The sequence below is a fragment of the Vigna angularis genome, chromosome 2 (assembly GCF_016808095.1).
Source record: "Vigna angularis cultivar LongXiaoDou No.4 chromosome 2, ASM1680809v1, whole genome shotgun sequence".
NCBI lineage: Eukaryota > Viridiplantae > Streptophyta > Magnoliopsida > Fabales > Fabaceae > Vigna > Vigna angularis.
This window is the reverse complement of record NC_068971.1, coordinates 46,064,425-46,085,794: the sequence shown is the minus strand read 5'-3', so window position 1 is coordinate 46,085,794 and position 21,370 is coordinate 46,064,425. Positions and strand designations below refer to the sequence as shown.

Sequence of the window (21,370 nt, the reverse complement as noted above, 5' to 3'; positions counted from 1 at the left end):
GATTCACAATCACATTCACAATTCTCAGAAAACTGAGTCAGATCGAAATTTTGTTCTAACTTTATCATGTTATGCGATTGCAAAATTCCTGTCTCAAAATCAATATTGACATATGCATTATCAACAAAATCCACATTCAGTTCAAAGCTATTATCAATGGAAATTTCATCACTGTAATCATGTTCATTCAACACAACATTTATATCAATGGTTTCAGAAACTAATACTGAATCAAAAACTTCAGAATTGTCAATCAAATCTATATCAGTTTCAGAATAAACATGTTTTTGCTCAGTAGAAATTTTCTCATGAATTTCCAATTCATCAACTGCACATTCAAGTTGAGGTACATTTACCTCCACGGTGGAAGATAAAAATGGTCTACCTGGCTCCATAGTACTGCTTATTCTTGCCTGGTCCTCAAAAACTTCAGCATTCTCCTCAGGTGCAAGAGTGACCATCTGCCTGATCTGATTACTCAGATTCTGCATGGCAGCTTGAGTTTCCTGCTGGATCTTCATGCTCTCTTGCTTGAACTTGAGATTCTGCATGGTCATCTGCTCTAATAACTCCTTCAATGTAGGTTCAGAAGTTGAAGGTTGAGGAGTTATTTGAAAGGGAGCATCATAAAATTGCATCTGCTGTTGTTGCTGTTTTTGTAGCCTGTTGTAGATGTTCGTAGAATAAGCTTGAGGCGCATCAGAGGCAACAGGGTGCTGCAAAGAAGGACATGCATCTGTATAGTGGTTATTGGAAAGACAAATAGCACATAGTCGTGCAACAGACGCAGATGGAGATGTAGATCTCCTGTTGGTAGTCAATTGTGTCACCAACTTCTCAAGAGAGTCAATCTTATCGTCCAACTTGATTTCAAAATCTGATATAGACTGGGCAACATCATCATGTACGCCCCTCACCAGAGGATGCGCAATATTGTTCTCATTACAAAAATCAGCAGAATAATTAGAGTACCATGCAGAAGGAGATTCATAATTAGAGGTATCGGCAGAATAAACATTGTTCACAAAATTAAAATAGGTAGACATCTAAAAAGAAAAATTCAAAATAAAACACAGGAAAGAAAAAAAAAATAATTAACAGATAAAATACATGACATGCATACAGAAAATAGAACATCACAACACAAAATAAAACACAACACAATTAAACATGCTTCAGACACAAACAAGACAGACACAATTAAACATGCTTCAGACACAATTTATTTTTAAATTTTTTTTTTAATTGACAAACATAATACAAAACACAACACAATAAAAATATAAAAGACAAAACATATATTACAACCACGTAATAAAACAAAAACAGTAAAAATCTAAAACAAGAACCTGGACTGAAGTGAGAACGCCGCCAAAATTTGCTGAAGGTGTCGTTGTCGCCTACAAAAATATACAAGACAAAACACACAAAACAAACATATTAACAGAACAAAAATTCACATAACAAAAATCTGAAACCAAACCTCCGACTGGTCCCCGGCAACGGCGCCAAAATTTGATACGACTGTCGCGGTCATACAAATTTGATGTGCACGAAATGAATGCAGTATATTACTAGGAAGTGACTCCTAGGTCGTCTCTCAAGGACCAATTTGTGTCGGTTCAGTCTCAGATTTTTGACACGAAGTGGGGGGGTGTTTTTGTGATTTTTGATGCGGAAAAATAAAATTAAAACTGGAATTTAAACAACACAAAATTAAAAATAACGTTTGAAATAAATTTTAACAGTGGTAAAAAAAACGAATGGTAAAAGACGGTAAAAAAGGAACAGTAAAAATGCAAAAACGGTAAAACGTAATGACAAGTAAAATAAAAGAGACGGTAAAATTAAAAGCAATTGAGAATCAATTTCATCAAGGATTCAACATTTAAATTAAAATTCAACACTTAATATAAAATGGAAATAAAATGATCAAACTGTAAAATGAACTACACGCTTAAAATTGATGAACTGTTTGAAAATAACTGGAAAAGGAAGAGGCAGAAGCCTCCTCCAAACCGTGACTTCTCCTAAACTACTCCTAATCTAACACTAAAATCTAATAATTTCTCTGCTTTGTTGCTGCCAATTTATAGCAAAACTCAGGGCCTCCCGTGACTTCTCTGTTCATAATCCTTCCCGTGAACTCCCTTCCTTGTGAGAATTGCCAAGCCATCAACTCCACTTTCCTCCTCTTCTTTACGTGAATTACCTTTTCCAGATTGACTCTTTTATTGCCCCTAGGCCATTTAACCGTGAGCTCATTGTTTGAAAGTGGCCCCTCTTTTCCATAAGAAAATAACTTGTTGATGGTGGCTGGAATAAAAAACCCGAGAGATGCCTTCAACATGGATGGGTGCTTGCATGTCATCATGCAGTGAATGAAAGCAAAGAGGTTCCTCCACTATTAACGTGAGTGCTTCCTTGCTGGACACCTTTCAGCTGCTTCCACTACTGGACGCAACTCCTCAAGGGCCGTGAGTTCCTCCAAAGCTGCTGGAATCAGCCGTGTTTCTTCTTCCTGGCGTATGGACGTGGCTGTGTTGGTCTCCAATGGATGCAAGACTTGTTGGATGCTCTCATCATCTCCGTTCTCTTTGCTGCACCAAGTTGTTGCCTTCATCACCATGCACACCAAGCTTACTGGACGTCTTCCTCTTCAGCCAGCTGTGATTCTTTACTTAGCTGGATGTGTGGCTGCCATTCTCTTCTTGCAACTTCAAGGATGCGTGGTGGTCATGTTGCTTCTGCACCGTGGGCTACTTGTTGTCCTCTTCATCCGTTTCCAACTCTGGACCAACTGCTGCACCATTCTAGCTCTGATACTTCAACATATCAACACCTCTTCTCCGCGTCTCTCTTCCCTCTTGGTGGCTGTTCCATGCTGTTGGACCAAGCCGTAAGCTCCTCACTTCTTCACGGTGGTGGCTGGACTTGTTGCTTGTTGCTCCAGCCGTGACCATAGTTGCTCCAGCTAAGATGCTGGCCAAAGGTGTTACAGGATATGTGCAAGAGCATCCTCCTCCTCAACCGTTGCAGCTGCTGGACGCTTCTCAAGAAAACCGTGAAGGTGGCTGCTCCATTCTCTTCTTTCTTCCAAGCTAGCAGACTTGGAGATGGCTGGACTTGTGAAGCTTCTTCCAGCAAGGCCGAGACACCCTTTTCTATTCCAAAGTGCTGGATTGCAAACCAAGAGAGATCTTTCTGCTGGACTGTTTGCTTGAAGCCAAACCCGTGTGGTCGTGTAGCTTTCTTCTCATTTTAATTGAAACTTTAATGTATATCTTCATGTGTGAGCAGCGTTTGTAAAAGGAAATCAGAGAGTGGCGGCTGGTTGAAAATACCGTGTGGTGTGTGTTATTTCAAAGCTAATTGTGAAATGAGTGATGGGCATTTTTTTTCAACAAAACCGTGAGCTAGTGTTACAACACTTCATTTACCGAAAATTCAAAAGCTTTCTTTGCATGTGGGCCGTGTGTTGTCTCCTTTGTTATGTGCTTCTTTTTCAATAATATTCAAGCTTGCTACCAACATTTCAAAACCGTGAATTTGCTTCCATGTGGGTCCCCTTCTCTTTTATGTCATGTAAGCCATTTATACAAAAAGAAGATTCCTTGGTTTAGTGTGCTTGCCGTGACTTCATTTATATTTGGCCACTTCTTTCTTTGTAAATTTGTTGGATGGCAAACAACGTGGTCCCCTTCCATTTTTTATTCCAAATGCTTGCCAAATTGAAAGTCTAAAAACGTGAGCTTGGTTTCAAGGTGGCCCCCTTTTGATTCCATGAATGCTTTTCCAATTGCAAAATCATTCAAAGATGCCGCGACCCTTCTTTCATATGTGGTTTATTTCTTTAAAGAAGGATTCCAAGCTAATTGTTTTTGGAAGCCGTGTACAAGCTACTATGTTCCAAATGATGAGAAAAAACGTGAGCTCACTACAAAAAAAATGTTATTTAGAGGAGGTTTTTTTTTCGATTTGCGGAGGTTTTCACCCTCCGCAAAATAAATTCCGGGAGTTTTTCAAACCGCCGCAGTTTGAGTCGCCACAAACTATCTGCGGGGGTTTTTTGCGACCCCTGGTATCGGATTCAATTTGCGGAGGTTTTTCTGCGGAGGGTAAAAACCTCCTCTATTATTAACTATTATTTTGTGAGGGTTTTTAACCTCCTTTATTTTCAACTATTTAATTACAAAAAATACCTATATTTTTTATATGCTATTCAATTCACTAGCTTGCTGAAATAATAAAAAAATCAATAAAATATATAAAATTGTAAAATACTGAAAAATAATTCAAAATTAATTTCATTGATGATTTAAAATAACATACATTCATTAATAATTACAATGTAAATACAAAAAAAATACATAATATTTAAATAAAGTTACAAGATTGACCAAAAACTCTAACATTGTCAAAAATACATAATAGACTAAATATAATTATATCCTAAAAACACATCATAAACCCCCTAGCATGAGATAATCCTCTTGTACTCAAAGAAAACTCCAACTCATTTGTATCAACAACTTCCTGAAATGATAAAAGAAAAATATTAAAATAAAATAAATCACAACAGACCCTTGGACTTTAATAGGTGAAGGAAACTATAAAGAAGAAAATGAACTACCAATATTTGAATTTCAAATGCATACTTTTTGCCCTTCAATGCCTTTCACCAGAAAAACTTGCAACGAAAACCAATGCCCCTTTCCACATCAATACTGGCAACCTGAGGAGGGCAGAAGCAACAGACATGAACAAAAGGCACTTCTTTATCACCTTGATTTATCAGCATGTGAGCTTCAAATTTACGTTCAATTAGTGATCATTTTAAACTAAAATCTGGATAGCTGCTGAGGAATGGTGGATATAACTGGACCGTATCTCTGCAAACAAATGATACACAAAATTCATAAGAAACGGAAAAAAGTTTAACATATTTTGACTGATAAGCATACCTATGTGGATAAGTTTAAAAATTAATACCATGATCAAGATAAAAATAAATAAATAAACAAGAGAATGTAAACTGGAACATGAGAGATGTTTTAACACTAACCTCTACTAAGGGATCCACTTGAGGAACCTCTATGAAAAAATAAATAATATTTCCTATGCATACCTTTTATATCTTGATGATATTTTCATTGTTTTATTTTTAACTCATTTTACAATGAATAAACACTCTTCCTTACTCATATGCCTTATTTTCCCACTCATACAACAGAAGATGCAAAAACTCAACATTGTTACAACTTTAAACATAAAAATAAATCTTACTTTTGCATTAGCCTGGACTCCAGCACTAAGTAAAGTGCACAAAAGTTCAATATAGGCAGCTAGAGTAACCTGTGAGTATTCCAAACTTTGTCTGTTTCTTAAAGTTTTCGTAGTGTACCCTCACATATGGATCACTTATGCCTTTGAGATAGACAATAACAATCCCTTCCCAGGACAAGTTCAATCCAACCATTGCTTGAGCCAAAACCCGAACCCTGTACATTGAAAATTGTTAGCATGAATATCCAAGTAGTGAAAAAAAGTTGTGAGTAAAATGACTAAATGGTTGAAAGAATCACTAATTTCAAAGTGAATAAGCACACCTTCGGTCCTTCTTGGTCATCCACTCTAATTGATATTCGAAGTCTTAATTCTCCAGAACGCACTCTTTTAAGAGGGATCCATACATCCCTTACTGACCCATCAACCACTACTTCCAAAATATGGTGTAGTATTGTTCAAAATTTGCATACAAAGCACTAATTACACTATAAAAACGCCTTTCTTATTAGAAGAACGATGGTGGGCAACAAAAATGTATTGCACTTAACCTAGGAATTTCATCAAACACATACAAGGCAGCAATAATCCCCACTCCCTGTTATGAGTTAACCAGAATATCCTGCACCATTAACAATCAGTGTGAGAGACATTTTTGAAAAGTTGAATTGGAAGTGAAATCAATATGGAAAGGCGTTGCAACACCAAACGATACCGTTGTGGCCGCGATAAGTGCAGAGGCGTTTGAGAACTGTCTCATCTTCGATTAGGGTTTTATGATTTCACGAATTTGAGGATACTAGTGAAAGGTAAAGCCTCTGAAACATGAAACCTAAACCTAAAAGAGAGGTTTGGGGAAGAGTTTTAAGATTTGAGTTTTGAATCAAAAATGGAAAACATAGAACTGAAAACCCCTTTGACTGTATATGCGTCTCCCAAGTCTACGACTCCCTCGTCTAGTCCAACGTCGACCCCGAACTCCTCACCACCTTCATGATAGGCGACATCAAGCTCCTCTACAAGATCACCTTCTCAGCACTTTACAGTGGGTCGTCATTACGCTTTTTCTGGTCGAGAATGGCTGTGACGGGAAGACGGCTCAAAGAGTGTAGATGATACATGAGAAAAAGGAAGTGTTTGATGAAGTTAAGTTTAGGTTTAGGAATTTGGAGAAAAAATAAAGTAAGATAAAATTTTGGAAGAAAAAGACTGAAAAACGAAAAAAAATAAAAAGAAAAATGTATTATAATTTGGTTAGTTATGAACCTCTTTAAAAAGAACTTAAAACCTCCGCTATCATTAGGCCTTTCACAATTCAATAGAACCAAATTAAATCATATTAATTTGCGGAGGGTTTTTATAACCTCCGCAAAATAACCTCCCTTAAATACCATTTTTTTTGTAGTGGCTGAACTTGCACCTTTCCATTGTAAAATTCACACTTCATTCTTCAACATGAAAGCTCTAAAACCGTGAGATGCATATGTGTGTTGTGTTCTTCTAAAAATTCAAAGAAAAATAATTCATCACAGATCAACACACAAATTAAATCACTACAGCATAACTTCGAGTAAATAACACAGTATGCAAATAAAATTTCTTCTAAATGTCCTAAAATATTTTCAGAGTTTTCCCTACAATTTATAATGCAAAATATTTAACTCAGATAATTCAAATTAATTAAAATAAGAATTTCTGATCGGATTAAGCTCAATTCAGTAAAATGGGAAAATACTGGACAATTATGCACAATTCCCTAATTAAATCTAGCACAATAAACTAAGTGAAGTGAGCAAAATATTGATTCATCAGGACTCAATAACCTACACAAGCCCGAGGAATTTCTCAAGCATTGTGAGGCCCACTATGAGTGACAAGCTGGCAGAAATGAAGCCTGCTCTACTCCAGCTCATCAGTTCAAACCAATTTTCTGGCCTGGACAATGAAGACCCCCATGCTCATTTGGTCACTTTCTATGAGCTATGTGGTACTATGGGTGTACAAGGGGAGGATGAAGAAGCATTGTACATGAGACTCTTCCCATTTTCTCTGAATGGCAAAGCAAAGGCTTGGCTCCAGTCACAGCCTAATCAAAGTCTTACGAGCTGGGAGGATGTGGAATACAAATTTCTAGCACGCTTCTTTCCTCCATCAAAGAGCACAGAGGTGAAGGCTGCCATTGCTACCTTCGTACAAGGAGTAGATGAACCACTTTGTGAAACCTGGGAAAGATTTAAATCCTTACTGAGAAAGTGTCCCAGCCATGGATTCAGTCTAGAAATGCAAGTGCAAACTTTTTGTAATGGTTTGCAACCTCATACTAAGATGATACTAGACGCATCTTTTGGTGGTTCAGTACTATTTAAAACTGCTGATGAAGCCATTGCGGTGATTGAAAATATGGCTTCCACTGACATGCGAAGCCAACATGGGAGAAATCCAGCACAGAGGAGAGGAGTGTATGAACTGAGTGCCCAGGATGCTTTACTTGCACAGAATAAGCTTCTGGCTCAACAAATGGAACTCTTAACTCAACATATGGCCAAACTACCTCAGCAGTTACAAGCAATGCAAGCTCAACCTCAACCATCAAGTAATGAGATGTGATTTCTGTGGAGATAACCACCCCAACGGCCATTGTCAAAGTCCTAGTACGTCCCAACCTGAAGAAGTCAATTATATGGGAAATCAAGGACGACAACACTTCTTCAACAATCATTTCCCTAATCCTTCCAATCAAGGGTGGAGACAAAATCAAGAAGCTTCTAGCAGTAAAAATCCGTATCAACCTGCACAGCATTATCAACCTCAAAATGATCGGACTTCAAAGCTAGAAGATACCTTGCAAATGTTCATACAACAGTCCATCCAAAACCAGAAAAATATTAATGCATCTATAAAGAATTTGGAAGTGCAAGTTGGTCAATTGGCTAAGCAATTAGCAAACCAACAGGGTGGACAATTTACTGCAAATACGCAAGTCAACCCCAAGGAAGAATGTAATGTAATATTCACAAGAAGTGGGAAAGAGGTTGGAAGAAAAGAAGAAGAAAAAGAAAAGCCAGAAGAAAAAGAACAAGAAAAGAATGAAGAGGAAGATCAAGAAATAATTGAAGAAGAGATTGTTGAAGGTGGAGAAGAGAATAAAAAGAAAGAAAAAGAGAAAAATCAAAAAGAGAAAGAGATTGTGAAACACCTTCCTTACCCAAAAATCTCATCTACTGAAGGGAAGGAGAAACAATTGGCTCGGTTTAAGCAAATATTTGATCAACTTGAGATTACCATGCCATTGACCGAAGCACTACAACAAATTCCCGCCTACGCAAAGTACATGAAGCAAATCCTCAACAAGAAGAATAAGTATTTAGATGAGGAAACAATTGAAGTGCAGGGAAATTGCAGTGCCATCATGCAAAAGACTCTTCCTCCAAAATTTAAAGATCCAGGGAGTTTCACCATTCCATGCACTATTGGAAACCAGGAGATAGGTAGAGCTCTCGTTGACTTGGGGGCTAGTATCAATCTGATACCTTTATCCATGCTTAAGAAGATTGGTGGTGTTGAAGTCAAGCCTACAAGAATGATGTTGCAACTGGCAGATAGATCCATCAAGTACCCATATGGTGTAGTGGAAGATGTGGTGGTCAACATAGACAAACTCCAATTCCCAGTGGACTTTGTAGTTATGGACATGGAGGAATCTGCAGATATACCACTCATCCTTGGAAGACCTTTCATGAAGACAGCCAAGGTTGTCATTCATGTGGAAGAAGGAACAGTGAAATTGAAAGACCAAGATGAGGAGGTGACTTTCAATGTCTTTGGGGTTGAGCAGCAAAATCATGAAAAAGAGACTAGTCTTGAAGCTACAGATGAACTTCTATCAATTACTAGTCTAACAGAGCAAGCTGCCAAGTTGGTAAAGAGGAGCCTTAGTTGTTTATCTCCAAGAGTAAAGGAAGAAGAAGAAGAAAAGGAAGAGGAACTAGTTCACCAAAATCCTGTGATGGCAAGCGATGAGCCCAAACCTGGCAAACCAGTGAGATTCAAGAATAGGTTATGGGTCATCAAGAACATAAAGATAAATGGAGTGCTTGAGATAGAGGCTCCATATTCTAGGAGAGTCAAGGTGGTGACTAGGAAATTGCTGAGAGGATGTTGGTGTCATGACAAGAAGAAGCATTCCAACATCAAAAATCAAACTTGAGCTTAATGGTGTCAAGCTAATGACGTTAAACAAGCGCTTACTGGGAGGCAACCCAGCTTTCTAACCCTTTCTCTTGTGTGATTTTATTGTTTGAAGTGTGTTTTGATTGTTTGATTTTATTTTAGAATGTTTTGGCTTGATTTGATTATTTTGGATCATGTTATTTTGAATTTTAGTTTATGTGTGTTTGTGGTCCACTAGTGTCAAGTTGAGTTTTATTGAGAATTGAGAGGATTGAGATATGGTCAATCTGTTTTATTGTGTTTTTAACTTTGATTGAGCTTGTGTTAAGCTTAATTGTTGAGTTTTGGTTTGTTCAAAGTGCAAAAAATTGAAATCTTGAGTTGTAAATTTGAAAAGCTTTGGAAGTGTGCACCTAATTTGGCATTCTTACCCTCAATTTCACTCCTTAGGGATTTGATCAAGTTTGTATAGTGAAATCACATTAATCTGGACTGAATTGAGTGCCAAGAAGTATCAAATTTCAAAAATCATAGGTCCAGTGGTCAAATTCTGCAGAACTGTCTGCTGATATGGCGCTCCAGCGCCCATTCCTCAGGGGCGCCCCAGCGCCGTCTGCGCTGCATTGATTTTCCTGGCCAATTGCCCATCGCGCGCTCCAGCGCCCATAGCCAAAGGGCGCTCCAGCGGCGTTTTCTGCAGAAAATGCTGCATTTAGTTTTGGGCCTGGATGCACAGTGTATGGTCCAACTCACCTTTCTTAACCCTAATAACACCTGTCTCACTTCTGCTCTCTCCCTTCCCCACTCCTTATCGTACCCAAGCCTCTTCCAACCCAATTCTAAACCCCCAATCCACTCACTCAACCTTCTCTTCCACTCAACCTCCACATTCACCCACGGTCACACCATACTTTGGCCTTCTTCCAACTCATCTTCTCCAACTCAAGTAGGGCTTTGAACTTCTCCCTTTTGATTTTGCACTTTGTTTTCTGAATTGCTCTTTGATTGTGATAATTGGTCATGTTTGAAGCTTGTTTTTCTGTTTTTCCCCAATTGGTTGAATCTCCTTGCATCTATTTTGGTTTCATCATTGCCCACATGCTTTTCACTTAGATTTTGTTGATTACACTTGTGCTTGTGATTTGCTGCTGTGATGTAGAGATAATAGGACTCATTGGGTTGTTATGAACCAAGTACATTGTTGTAATAAGCTAGAAATCATCTGACCGAGAAGTGGAATCCACAGCACCTGCAGACTCCTCTGCCGAAGCGCGCTCCAGCGCCCATTGACGAGGGGCGCTCCAGCGCGCGACGCCCCCACTGCAGCTTTGGCTGCACTCTGTAGCTGCTGTCCAATTCCAATTCAGAGTGTTCCAGCATGCTTTTTAATGTTTCTAATGTTTTGTCCATTGTGTTTTATGCCCTGGAATCCATTATTTGAGTTTTTCCCTAAATGTATTTGGTAAATGTGTGTTTTCAACATTGGTTAATCTCACTTGCAAACTTTCGCTTCAATCTTTTTATGCAGACATGGCTTCATCTTCAGGTTCAAAAAGGATCAAAACCACTGCTGCTAACACTGAAAGGGGCCAAAGGAGGAAGGAAAAGGTTTACTCGGACCTTTTTCTAACTAAAGACCATCAGAAACACTACTCCTTAGTACAGAATCGTAAATTGTTGATGGAGAGGAAGGTTGTGGTTATGCCCAATGACATACCAAGGTTCACCAATACCATAAGAAGGAGAAATTGGAGCGCCTTGACTACTTATCCAGCCCCTGCCAATGTTGAAGTGGTCAAGGAGTTCTACACTAATGCCAAGATCTTCTCCAGGAATGCTGATCCTTTTGCCAGCTATGTTCGAGGTCGGTATGTTCCCTTTAATGCAGACACAATTAATGACTTCCTCAATACGAATTGGCACGAGACAGATGAGCCAACTGATTATGAGACATTACTGAGAGAGGAAATAGACTATGAAGCCATTGAGAGGACTTTGTGCATCCCTGGGGGTACTTTTCAGAGAAACAGACAGGAACAACCCCTATACATCAGGAGGTCACTTCTTACTCCTCTCAGTAAATTCTGGATGGCACTCATGCTGGCCAACATCGCTCCTTCATCACATGTGTCCGATATCACCACAAACCGCGCCATTATACTCTATTGCATCCTCACAAGGAAGTCAATCAATTTGGGCAAACTCATTGCCAATGAAATCACTACTTGTGCCCATGCACCTCAGGCTAAAGCTCCTTTAGGCCACCCTTCATTGATCACTCACCTTTGTGAGCAGGCAGGAGTGGATATATCTACTCCACCATTTGAGATGCCTCGAAAACCCATTGACATGGCGTACTACACTCAATTCTGCCTTAATGAGGAAGATATTCCCATTCAACCACCACAATCTCCCAGGATCCATCATCGGCCACAGACTTCTACACCTTCATCCGACCCATATCAGATGACTGACATGCAGTTTGCTTTACTTGATGCAAAACTAGAGGCCGTTAACAGAATTGGGTTGGCTCAAGCAGAGATGATGAGACAACTGTATCATGCCTCTTCCACCTATAGTTTTATGACACATGAAGAATATGTTACACGAGTAGCATGGCCTGGGGACCAGTCCCAAACTACTGGGAGAGGTGGAGCTGCCACTACAGATACTGATGATGATGATGCTGATGATGAAGATGTTGATGATGATGCTGATGATGAAGACGCTGATATGAATGATTAGGCATCACAGTTTGAAGTTTTATTTTGCTTTCTTTCTTTGTGTTTTCTCTAGTTGTTTGAACTTTAGTTTAAGCTTTGGAAATGTCTTTGAATTATCGTTTTAGTTTGTTTGAAGTATGCTGAGTTATCTGGCTTGATAGACTTTTGCTGATTCATAATGCTTATGGTTTGATATGAAATGATGCTTGAGATGGGTCAATTTAGTTCAAATTGTATTGCTTCCTTCATGAAAAAGTCTGAGAATGCTGTATGCTTAACTTAGATCATTATTCATGGCAGTTGCTTGATGTTATTGTGGAACCTCGAGTTGACCTTGTGAGATGTTGTGCCTTAGAATTTTCTTATGAATGCTATCATATTTGATCACAATTGACTTTGCCTGAGTTTCTCTGATTTGAACCATTTGCTTGTTAGTTGCACATGATCAAGGCCATCTTGATCTCCTACTTCTTCCACATTTTGCCAAAAGAAACCAATTCAAAACCTTTCGACCTTGATTGATAAATGACTCTTTTTGAACCTTAAAGCCCAAATGAAATTTCCCTATTTTCCTTACCTTGAGCTAAATAGAGAAATCATATGTACTGCAGGAGAATGAATTAAGTTTGGGGGAGTTGTTATGAAAGGATGAATTGAGAAAAATTTGAAAGATACAAAAGTAACAAAAAGGAAGAAAGAAGAAGATAAAGAAAAAGAACTGAATGAAAGAAAGTTGGGATTTAAGTTCGACATTGGTGGTAATCTAAGTGAAGCAAAAGAGAACTTTTATTCATGATTGTAATTGTTTGATCTCTTAGCTCAAGGTGCTTTGTTATCCAGAAAAACCATGTTCCTTCTTAGCCCAGCCACAATACAAGCCAATGAAAGTCCTTGTGATGTTGACTTACTTGTGAATGTGTTTAATTTGGTTGAAACAAATGGCAAAGTTGATTTGTGTGACAGTTTGATAGTAGAGTGATAGACACACATCCTTATACACCAGTGCATTAGAGTGAAACACTATCTTAAGTGAGGATTGGTTCTACATAATTCAGTAAAGCATCTTGCCATGACTGTTGATCTCTTATAAACTATGGCATTTGATTGATTGATTGTGTTGTGAGCATCATAGTGGAAAACTAACATGATACACATTTCTAGTTGTTTCAAGTTAAGCAATGTATTATGAATCCAGCTGTTATCTTTGAAAAATATGTTTTGTTTGACAGTCAGATACCTTTTGCTTGAGGACAAGCAAGGTTCTAAGTTTGGGGGAGTTGATAGTGGCATATTTTACTATGAATTCAGTATTGAATTAGAGAAAATATCAACTCTTTCTCATCCTTTTTACCTTGTAAATCCTAGTTTTCATTTAGTTTAAGAAGTGGTTTCATCTTAAGCTTTAATTGGATAAATTGATCATTAACCCCTTTATTTATACAAGTTAATTAGTTGGAAGAAGTCTCTGCATCAAATGAAGAGTGCTGGAACCAGAGAAAACAAGAAAACAGCAAAAACAGCAAAAATATGAAGAACCAGAATCTGGAAAAAGTTAGCTGGAGCGCCCTTTTTCCATGGGCGCTGGAGCGGGCTCTGCACCAGGACTGGATCTAGCTGGAGCGCCCCCTACAAAAGGGCGCTGGAGCGCCCTTTTTCCTGTTTTCGCGCGCTGGAGCGCGGTCTCAAGCGCGCCTGCTGCTGATTTGGCAGATTGGGTTTATTTAACCCCAAATTAGAAGGGCTTTGATATCTTTGGCATCCCAGACACAAATTCTCTCAATTGGAGCGTCCAGAGGCGAGCTAGGAGCTGTGGGAACAGCCCTTCTTCATCCTTGGGTCCTCCTCCTTCTTCCATTTCCACCATTGTTGTAAGCTCAAGCTCTCCATTCATGGAGAGCTAGTTTCATTCTTGTTGGGGATTGATGTAACCACGGATCTCTTATGTAATTACAGTTGTTTTGAATGATTATATGCCTCTTTCATTGATTGTTAGTGTTTAATTCCTCTACTTAAAGCTTGTATGAGTAATTCAACCATATCATGATTTTAGGGTTTGCTTGATATTGGGAAATATTGGGTGAATCTAGAACTGGATTAAACACCTAAAGGAAATTGTATCTAGGGATAGAACTAGGACCTTTGGTTGTCTTGAATCTCAATTCTTAAAGCGGATGAACTTGTTAGGTTTTCCAAGGGATTGGAGTTTAAGAAGTAAGTCTAGGCTCTCTCTACCAAGGGATTGGGTTTGAGTAAATTAGAAGATTGACATTGGCTAATTAATGAAGAGGAAGTGATTTTCTATACATAAGAGTGAAGTAGGTGAAATCATCCCCCAACAATATCATTCCATAGCATTTCTAATCTTTGCATTCCTAAGTGTTTGCGTTATCAAAGATCACTTTTACAATTTATGTTTTATCTTTAATTCAATTGCATGAAAACCACAAAAACATGGAATCATTCTTTTGTCTAAATTAGTTAGATATTATACGATTGTCTAGGACACGAGTCTCTTGGGAAACGATATCCGGTCTTACCGGTTTTATTACTTGAACGATTTGGTACACTTGCCAAAGTCTCAACACCTACGACTGCCCATCAACAAGCCACTACTCGTATCCTACGATATCTCAAAGGCACCCCTGGTGCTGGTATTCATTTTCCGTGCAACTCTACTATTCAACTGAAAGCTTTTTGTGACTCTGATTGGGCCACCTGCCCTAATACTCGCCGTTCGGTCACTGGGTTCACTATCTATCTTGGAAACTCTCTCATTTCATGGCGTTCCAAGAAACAACCGACGGTCTCCCGTAGTTCTTCTGAGGCTGAATACCGTTCGCTCGCCAGCACTGTGTGTGAAATGCAGTGGCTTACATATCTGCTTCATGATCTCCACGTTACTTCCACGACTCCTGCCCTCATATACTGCGACAACCAATCTGCCATACAAATTGCTTCTAACCAAGTTTTTCATGAACGTACAAAGCACATTGACATTGACTGCCACATTGTACGTGAAAAGGTTGCAGCTGGGCTGATCAAGCTTATCCCCATCTCCACAACTATGCAAATTGCCGACATATTAACCAAACCGTTACCTCCCCCTATTTTTCAACTTCTTCGTTCCAAGCTGGGTCTCCAAAACATTTATGCCCAGCTTGAGGGGGGCTGATAATATTGGTACACCTTTTATAACCATTTGGTTGGGTTGCATGACCCGCTTTTGTAGTTATCCTTCCCTCTATATATCTCTCCCCTTTTCTGTACTCAGTGAATCAATCAATCAATAATATTTTCTTTTTCTCTGGCTTATCTTGTCTCTCTCTTCTCCTCCTTTAAACCTTCTTCTCTCTACCGTGCTGTGAATCTATGACATGTGATATTATTGTTTGGATCTTTTTATTTTTTTTAGTTGCAGGATTTATTTTCTTTAGTTGTGCAAGAGAAAAGTTAAATGTGCCTTTAAGTTTGATTTTTATTTTTATTTCTTTAACTAGTTGAAAAATTCTTTAGAGGGAGAATTTGGTTGTTGAGAACCGTGTGGGTATTAGTTTTATAGTTTTCCCTATATATATAAAACATAAACGTAATCTCGTTATATTATTGTATTTTTCACAAAACAGGGAGAGAATTCCTTAATGTAATTTTGGTACGTTTCATGCTGCAGTCAGAGCTTGGGTCTTAGGTTTTAAACAAATAAATAAAGAATAAAAGGAAAACAGAAAGTGATAGTGTATAGAGATATTTAAGTGAGTGTATGGTAAAACCTAGAAAATAAAATATCCATTAGGCCATAAGAGCAAAGAGAGAAAAACCCTAGTTATATTCGTTTCCTTGCTAAGTCGGGAGAGAGGGTACAATGACAGAAGAGATAGCCGTAAGGTTCCAAGATGAAGACATGGGTTATTGTTGCTGCCATGGGAGAGGAGAGACCTTCCAAACCTTCCTAGAAATCCATAAACCGTAGGGAATCTATGAAAGCCAAGGTAAGGGGAGCTATTCATATGGTTGCTTTATGTGACATCCAATACGTTGATCAATTTATGTAATTATTTTCTGGATATTCATGAGGTTGAGAGATACGTTTGATTGAGAGGTGTGTACAATGCCAAATTGTTTATGATCGTGGTGATGATTTAGTTCTTTTGCTTTGTCCACGATGTGCGATGGAAGCTGTAGGTTATATTTAGGTTTTATTTTATTTTATTTTATTCGGTGTAGTTTAGATATGTTGGAATGCATGTTGTTTTACAAATAAATTTGAATTAACGTTGGTGGATAAAAAGAATTATGTAATCAAGTTTTGTTGGTTTAGTGTATGACATACATAGTCTGTTTTAATGTTTAATTTTATGGAATTTTAGTTTAGAAAAACTGACGCATGGATTGTATAAGCTAGCGCATGGAATTAAAATAAATTTACATATGAAGTAGGAACATATGAAAATGGTTTAGTGTAATAATGATTTTGATTTGGATTAGGGATGATTTTATCTTTTAGGTTATTAATTGTCATTGTTGAATTCTCAGCAGTTTAGGTGTTGATTGTATAGGGTTTAATGAATAGTTTATGAAAGCTGATGCATTAAACATTAGTAATATATATTAGTAAATGCACGGTGGATATTTAAATATCCTAATAATCCATACTGCATAGTAATATAGGTTTTTTTTGGCTTGTCCAGTGCATAAATATTACGGTATGCATTGAATGTTGATTTGAAAACGTTTCTTTTTGGATAAATACCATTATTCATGTGCATTGTTTAATTGGTAAAATAAATGGTTATATTTATTAAATCTGATGCATGTTTTTGGTTCGTAAATTAACATGGAATTAAGAGTTATTATTGTTATGGAATTCACTGGACATAGGTTTAATAAGAAGATGTGAGATTTTAGTTTCATGATGAATACATATTATTTGACTAAGTTTAAGTAAGTTTAAGTCTACGGTTATTTCATTAAAAATTTAGTGTCTAGTTTTAGAATTGACTCATTGATTAGTCATGGGTTCTCTAGTTAAATACTTATATTATTTTAATTTTGGTTGACTTGTTATTATTATGTTGGTTGCTTAATTATTGTTCGAGAATGTTGGTATACGTGAATACTATTGGGTGGTTGTGTGAGTATGAAGATGTTTATTTCTTGTGAGGTTGGATTTATGTTTATGTGATGCCCAGTGAAGCTCCTGGAAGTTGTGGTGGAAGTAGCACTAGTACTTGTCCGGTGAAGCTCTCTGAGGATAGAGTGGTGGGGGTGTATACTTGTCCGGTGAAGCTCCAAGAGGGTGGTAGAAAGTGTATACTTGCCCGGTGAAACTCTGAGAGAGTGTTAGGAAGTAGCGTACTTGTTGATGAAGCTTTCCAGAGAGTGGTGGGAAATGTCGTGATGTAATGGTGTGGTAAAGTGTACCGGCCCAATGAAGCTCTTTAAAAGAGTGGTGGGAGGTGACACTCGACCTTATGTTGTATGTGAGTGACCCGGTGGTGATTCAATATATAGTGAATGATTTCAAACAAATTGGAGAATGAGTTAGTGAATGACCGAATGAGTTTGGGTGTGACTTGGTCACTTTGATGAAAATGATCGTATCGTTATATGCTGGTGATTCTCAATTCTAATAGTGCGGGTGTAAGTAATTTGATGTCATGTCATGTGAAGACGTGTGTAGGTGTATGATGACATGTACTATTCGAAAATCTTATTCTAAGTTGATGTTAATACTTATGTATGTTTATATGTCTTGTTTCTGTTAGTTCACCCTTGCGTGTTGTAGTTGTGGTTTCCATCTATGATGATCGTACTTCTACGGGAGTAGATGTTGTTACAGATGTAGCTAAGGCGAAATTGAGCGAGAACTATGGGATTTCGATTTTTATATTAATAGTTTTGTAATGAGATTATATGAACGTTTTATAGTTACATTTGATTTATGAACTTTTTCAAATTTGGTTATAATAAATAGAAGTTTTTATTTAAACTGTATTTCGAAATAGTATCAGAGTTAAATTTTTTAAAAGTTTTTGTAAACTCATGACATCCCAAAATTTGAGGTGTTACAAATATGTTGAATTTTTGTGAACACTTACAACAAGGATGCGTGAACATCTTTTAGTATCTTCACTTGATCAAATTGAAACAATTTTTGAGTATTATTTTTTTATCTTGACTGTAATTTTGAATTATACATTATGAACATTGTTATGTTTTCTCTTTTCCTATTTTTAGTAAAGAATTTTTTGAATCATATGTACATAACAATCTAAAAGATAATATAAGAAAATTATTTTATCATTTCTAGAATTGAATAAATTAATTTAATTAATTTGGAGGTCTTCATCTTCGTCATGGTATTGTTTACCATGGTTTATCCTACATATTTTAAGACTCTATAAATATTAATGGTATTTAATTTATTTATAAGAATTTTTCATTAAATCAATTTGACTAGAAAGTTCATTCTATAAGATCCGAAAAACATATAATAAGACTCTTGTATGTAAGAGACATCTCATTTTTCTTTTCAATTAGTCGTGCATGATAAAGTGACCATTTTATCTAAATATCATTTATGATTGTTAACTAAATATGTCTTCATACAAAAACCTAATTAAATAATCATTCATGTTTTATGTTGAAGTTACCTTTGGTGAAAACATTTGACAATCTTAAACCTCAAATCATGATGTGCAACTAGGAAAGACAACATCTACAATGGCGTTTGAGGTCTTATCCATCATTCTTTAACCAAGTCTTGATAATCTCATCCTCAATATTAAACCCTTCAACTCCATCAACTACATCATTATGGAGAAAAATCAAATCAATAATAATGTCCCAACTTCATAAAAAGTGCAAAGCAACAAACTACAATAACAAGAACTTGACCAAACAAAAGTGTAATGCATTACCCATGCTCATAGATATATAAATGCAAAATGATTAAACAACCAACAACTCTTTCTCAAGTATGTTTTACTAAAACATTTGTTCACGACAAAATAATCAATTATTGTACACATGGTATAAAAGGAAGAACTTCACTTCATTAGTGTAAAAAACACTTATTTATACCAATTATAATCCACCGAGTATAAAAAGTGACGCAGTGACATAACTATAAATATGATAACATTTTTAATATCGGTTGTAACTATAACAGGTATAGAAAGTGGGTGTAATGATATTATACTAATAAAGAATAAATTTTTTTATATCGATTCTGGTTATAACTAGTATAGAAAGTGGACATGGTAACATTTTGGTAATAAAAAAGAATTTTTTTTCTACTAGTTTTAATTATAATCGATATAAAAAATGGACGCGGTGACATTTTTGTAATAAATAAGAAAATTTTTATACTCATTATAATTATAATTGATATAGAAAGTGGACGCAATAACATTTTTATAATAAAGAAGAAAAATTTCTATACAAATTCTAATTAAACCGATATAGAAAGTAGTTTCTTATTTCATTTTTTTTATTTTTAAATAGAGGGTTCCTGAAAATTTCTAACCCTCATTCTCCTTTTTCCTCTCTCTTGCTCTCAGCTCCTTCTCCTTCATCATCTGACAAAAGTGTTCACCAGCACCCTAGAAGCATTATGGAACATAAAGCTTCAACCATAGTTTCTTTCTTAATGTAATCAACGTAGCCATCAAAGTAGTAGTAGAGAATGTTTAGCACTATTGTTGTTTCGATCCAAATCAATGTAGTGGAAAGATTGAAGCTTTGTGTCATGCTAGCTACTCGAGAATGAGGAAAATGTAGATTACATGTGAAAGGGTTTCTCTTGGCGGTGGTGGTAACTATGAGTTTGGACACGAATTTTGAGGTGTGGTGCTGAAACTTGAATGGATAGAAGTGGTAATCAACAACAATGTTGTTGATAGGGGTAGAAGTCATCGTCGAATCTAGACCATCACTTTGTTCTTCATTTACAATAACCAACATTTTCAAGTTCTTTATCCTATTTTGCACTAAAGAAAATTGTAAAAAGATTCTCGAAAATTCTCATTTTACTTTTTGTTGATTTGTGGGAAGTGTTACAATGGTACTTGGTGATTTATAGATGGGTAAATCCCTATAATATATGTATTTGTTATTTAAAAAATTGAAGAATAAAAAGAATGTCGGTTGAAATATTTTTTATACATTTAACCAATTTAAAAAGTAACACTTTTATACAATTATGAACTAGTATATAGAAAGTGAAAATTTTCTATACTCTTTATACCTATACTAATTTTAGAATCGATATAAGTTTTTTTAATTGGTATAAAAATTCTTTTATACATTAATGTTATGACCTATAAATTACATCAATTATTTAAGATAAGATGAAGGAACAATATTAGAAAAATATGATGCACATACATCTGGATTGGTTACACATATATCTAACACCAATATTATAATAAAATATAGAATAATTTTAAAAAGTACTTATAAAAGTAAATATAGAATAATTTTAAAAAGTACTTATAAAGTAAAATTATTTTTTTATTAGGTGTTTTATAAATAAAAAAAAGATTAAAGAGGGTTTCTCTAAAACTTTCCTATAGTAATTCAACCAATGATAAATTTACTTTCTTTGTGAAAGAGTTGGATCCACATAGAATGCAGTAGACAATACACATATACCCTCCACAACCTTCCTTGCACATCACCCTGTTTTAGCACAAGCAAGCAATCATCAAACAACTGTCAATAACTTGTATATTTTAAATTATGATTACAATGTTCGGTATTTAATACAAGAACAAACTACACTCATATCATAAATTAACATTAATTTTATTTATTAAGTCTTACAACATATGTAAATATTACATATGCTTTTTACATTTAAATATTATTTTAATAGTATCTTTTGTGTCGGTATTTACAAAGTGTGCTAAGTTATATTATAGTATATAGAAGTGGAGTATTATAGTTTAATTTAATTTAAAGGAAAAATAAATTATACTTGTTTTAAAACCTACTCTTTTTTTTTTTAATGAAACAAAAAACAATTCAAAGAGAGTAACTCTAAGGCTTTGTTTTTTTGAGTGAATTTGTAGGTAATTGAGGGTGAATTTGAAAGTAAAGTTTCTAAGAATTAGTGTAGGATTTGATTGATGTGATAAATAAAAAAATTTGTTTAATTGATAGAAATTAAAGATTACCAAAATGTCCATAAT

At 36.2% G+C, this 21,370-nt stretch overlaps 1 long non-coding RNA gene across 2 annotated transcripts; it reads right to left on the bottom strand.

Moving 5' to 3' along the window:
* Window positions 1-4,291: 4,291 nt before the first annotated feature.
* LOC128195631 (uncharacterized) lies at window positions 4,292-6,559 on the bottom strand. 2 transcript variants are annotated; one of them, XR_008247342.1, is made up of 5 exons: window positions 6,002-6,559; window positions 5,610-5,908; window positions 5,287-5,501; window positions 4,634-4,892; window positions 4,292-4,536 (listed from the first exon to the last, which is right to left on the bottom strand). It is a non-coding gene; the product is annotated as an uncharacterized LOC128195631 (long non-coding RNA). The 2 variants fall into 2 exon arrangements; XR_008247341.1 differs by having other exon boundaries at window positions 4,659-4,892; window positions 6,002-6,556.
* Window positions 6,560-21,370: the final 14,811 nt, after the last annotated feature.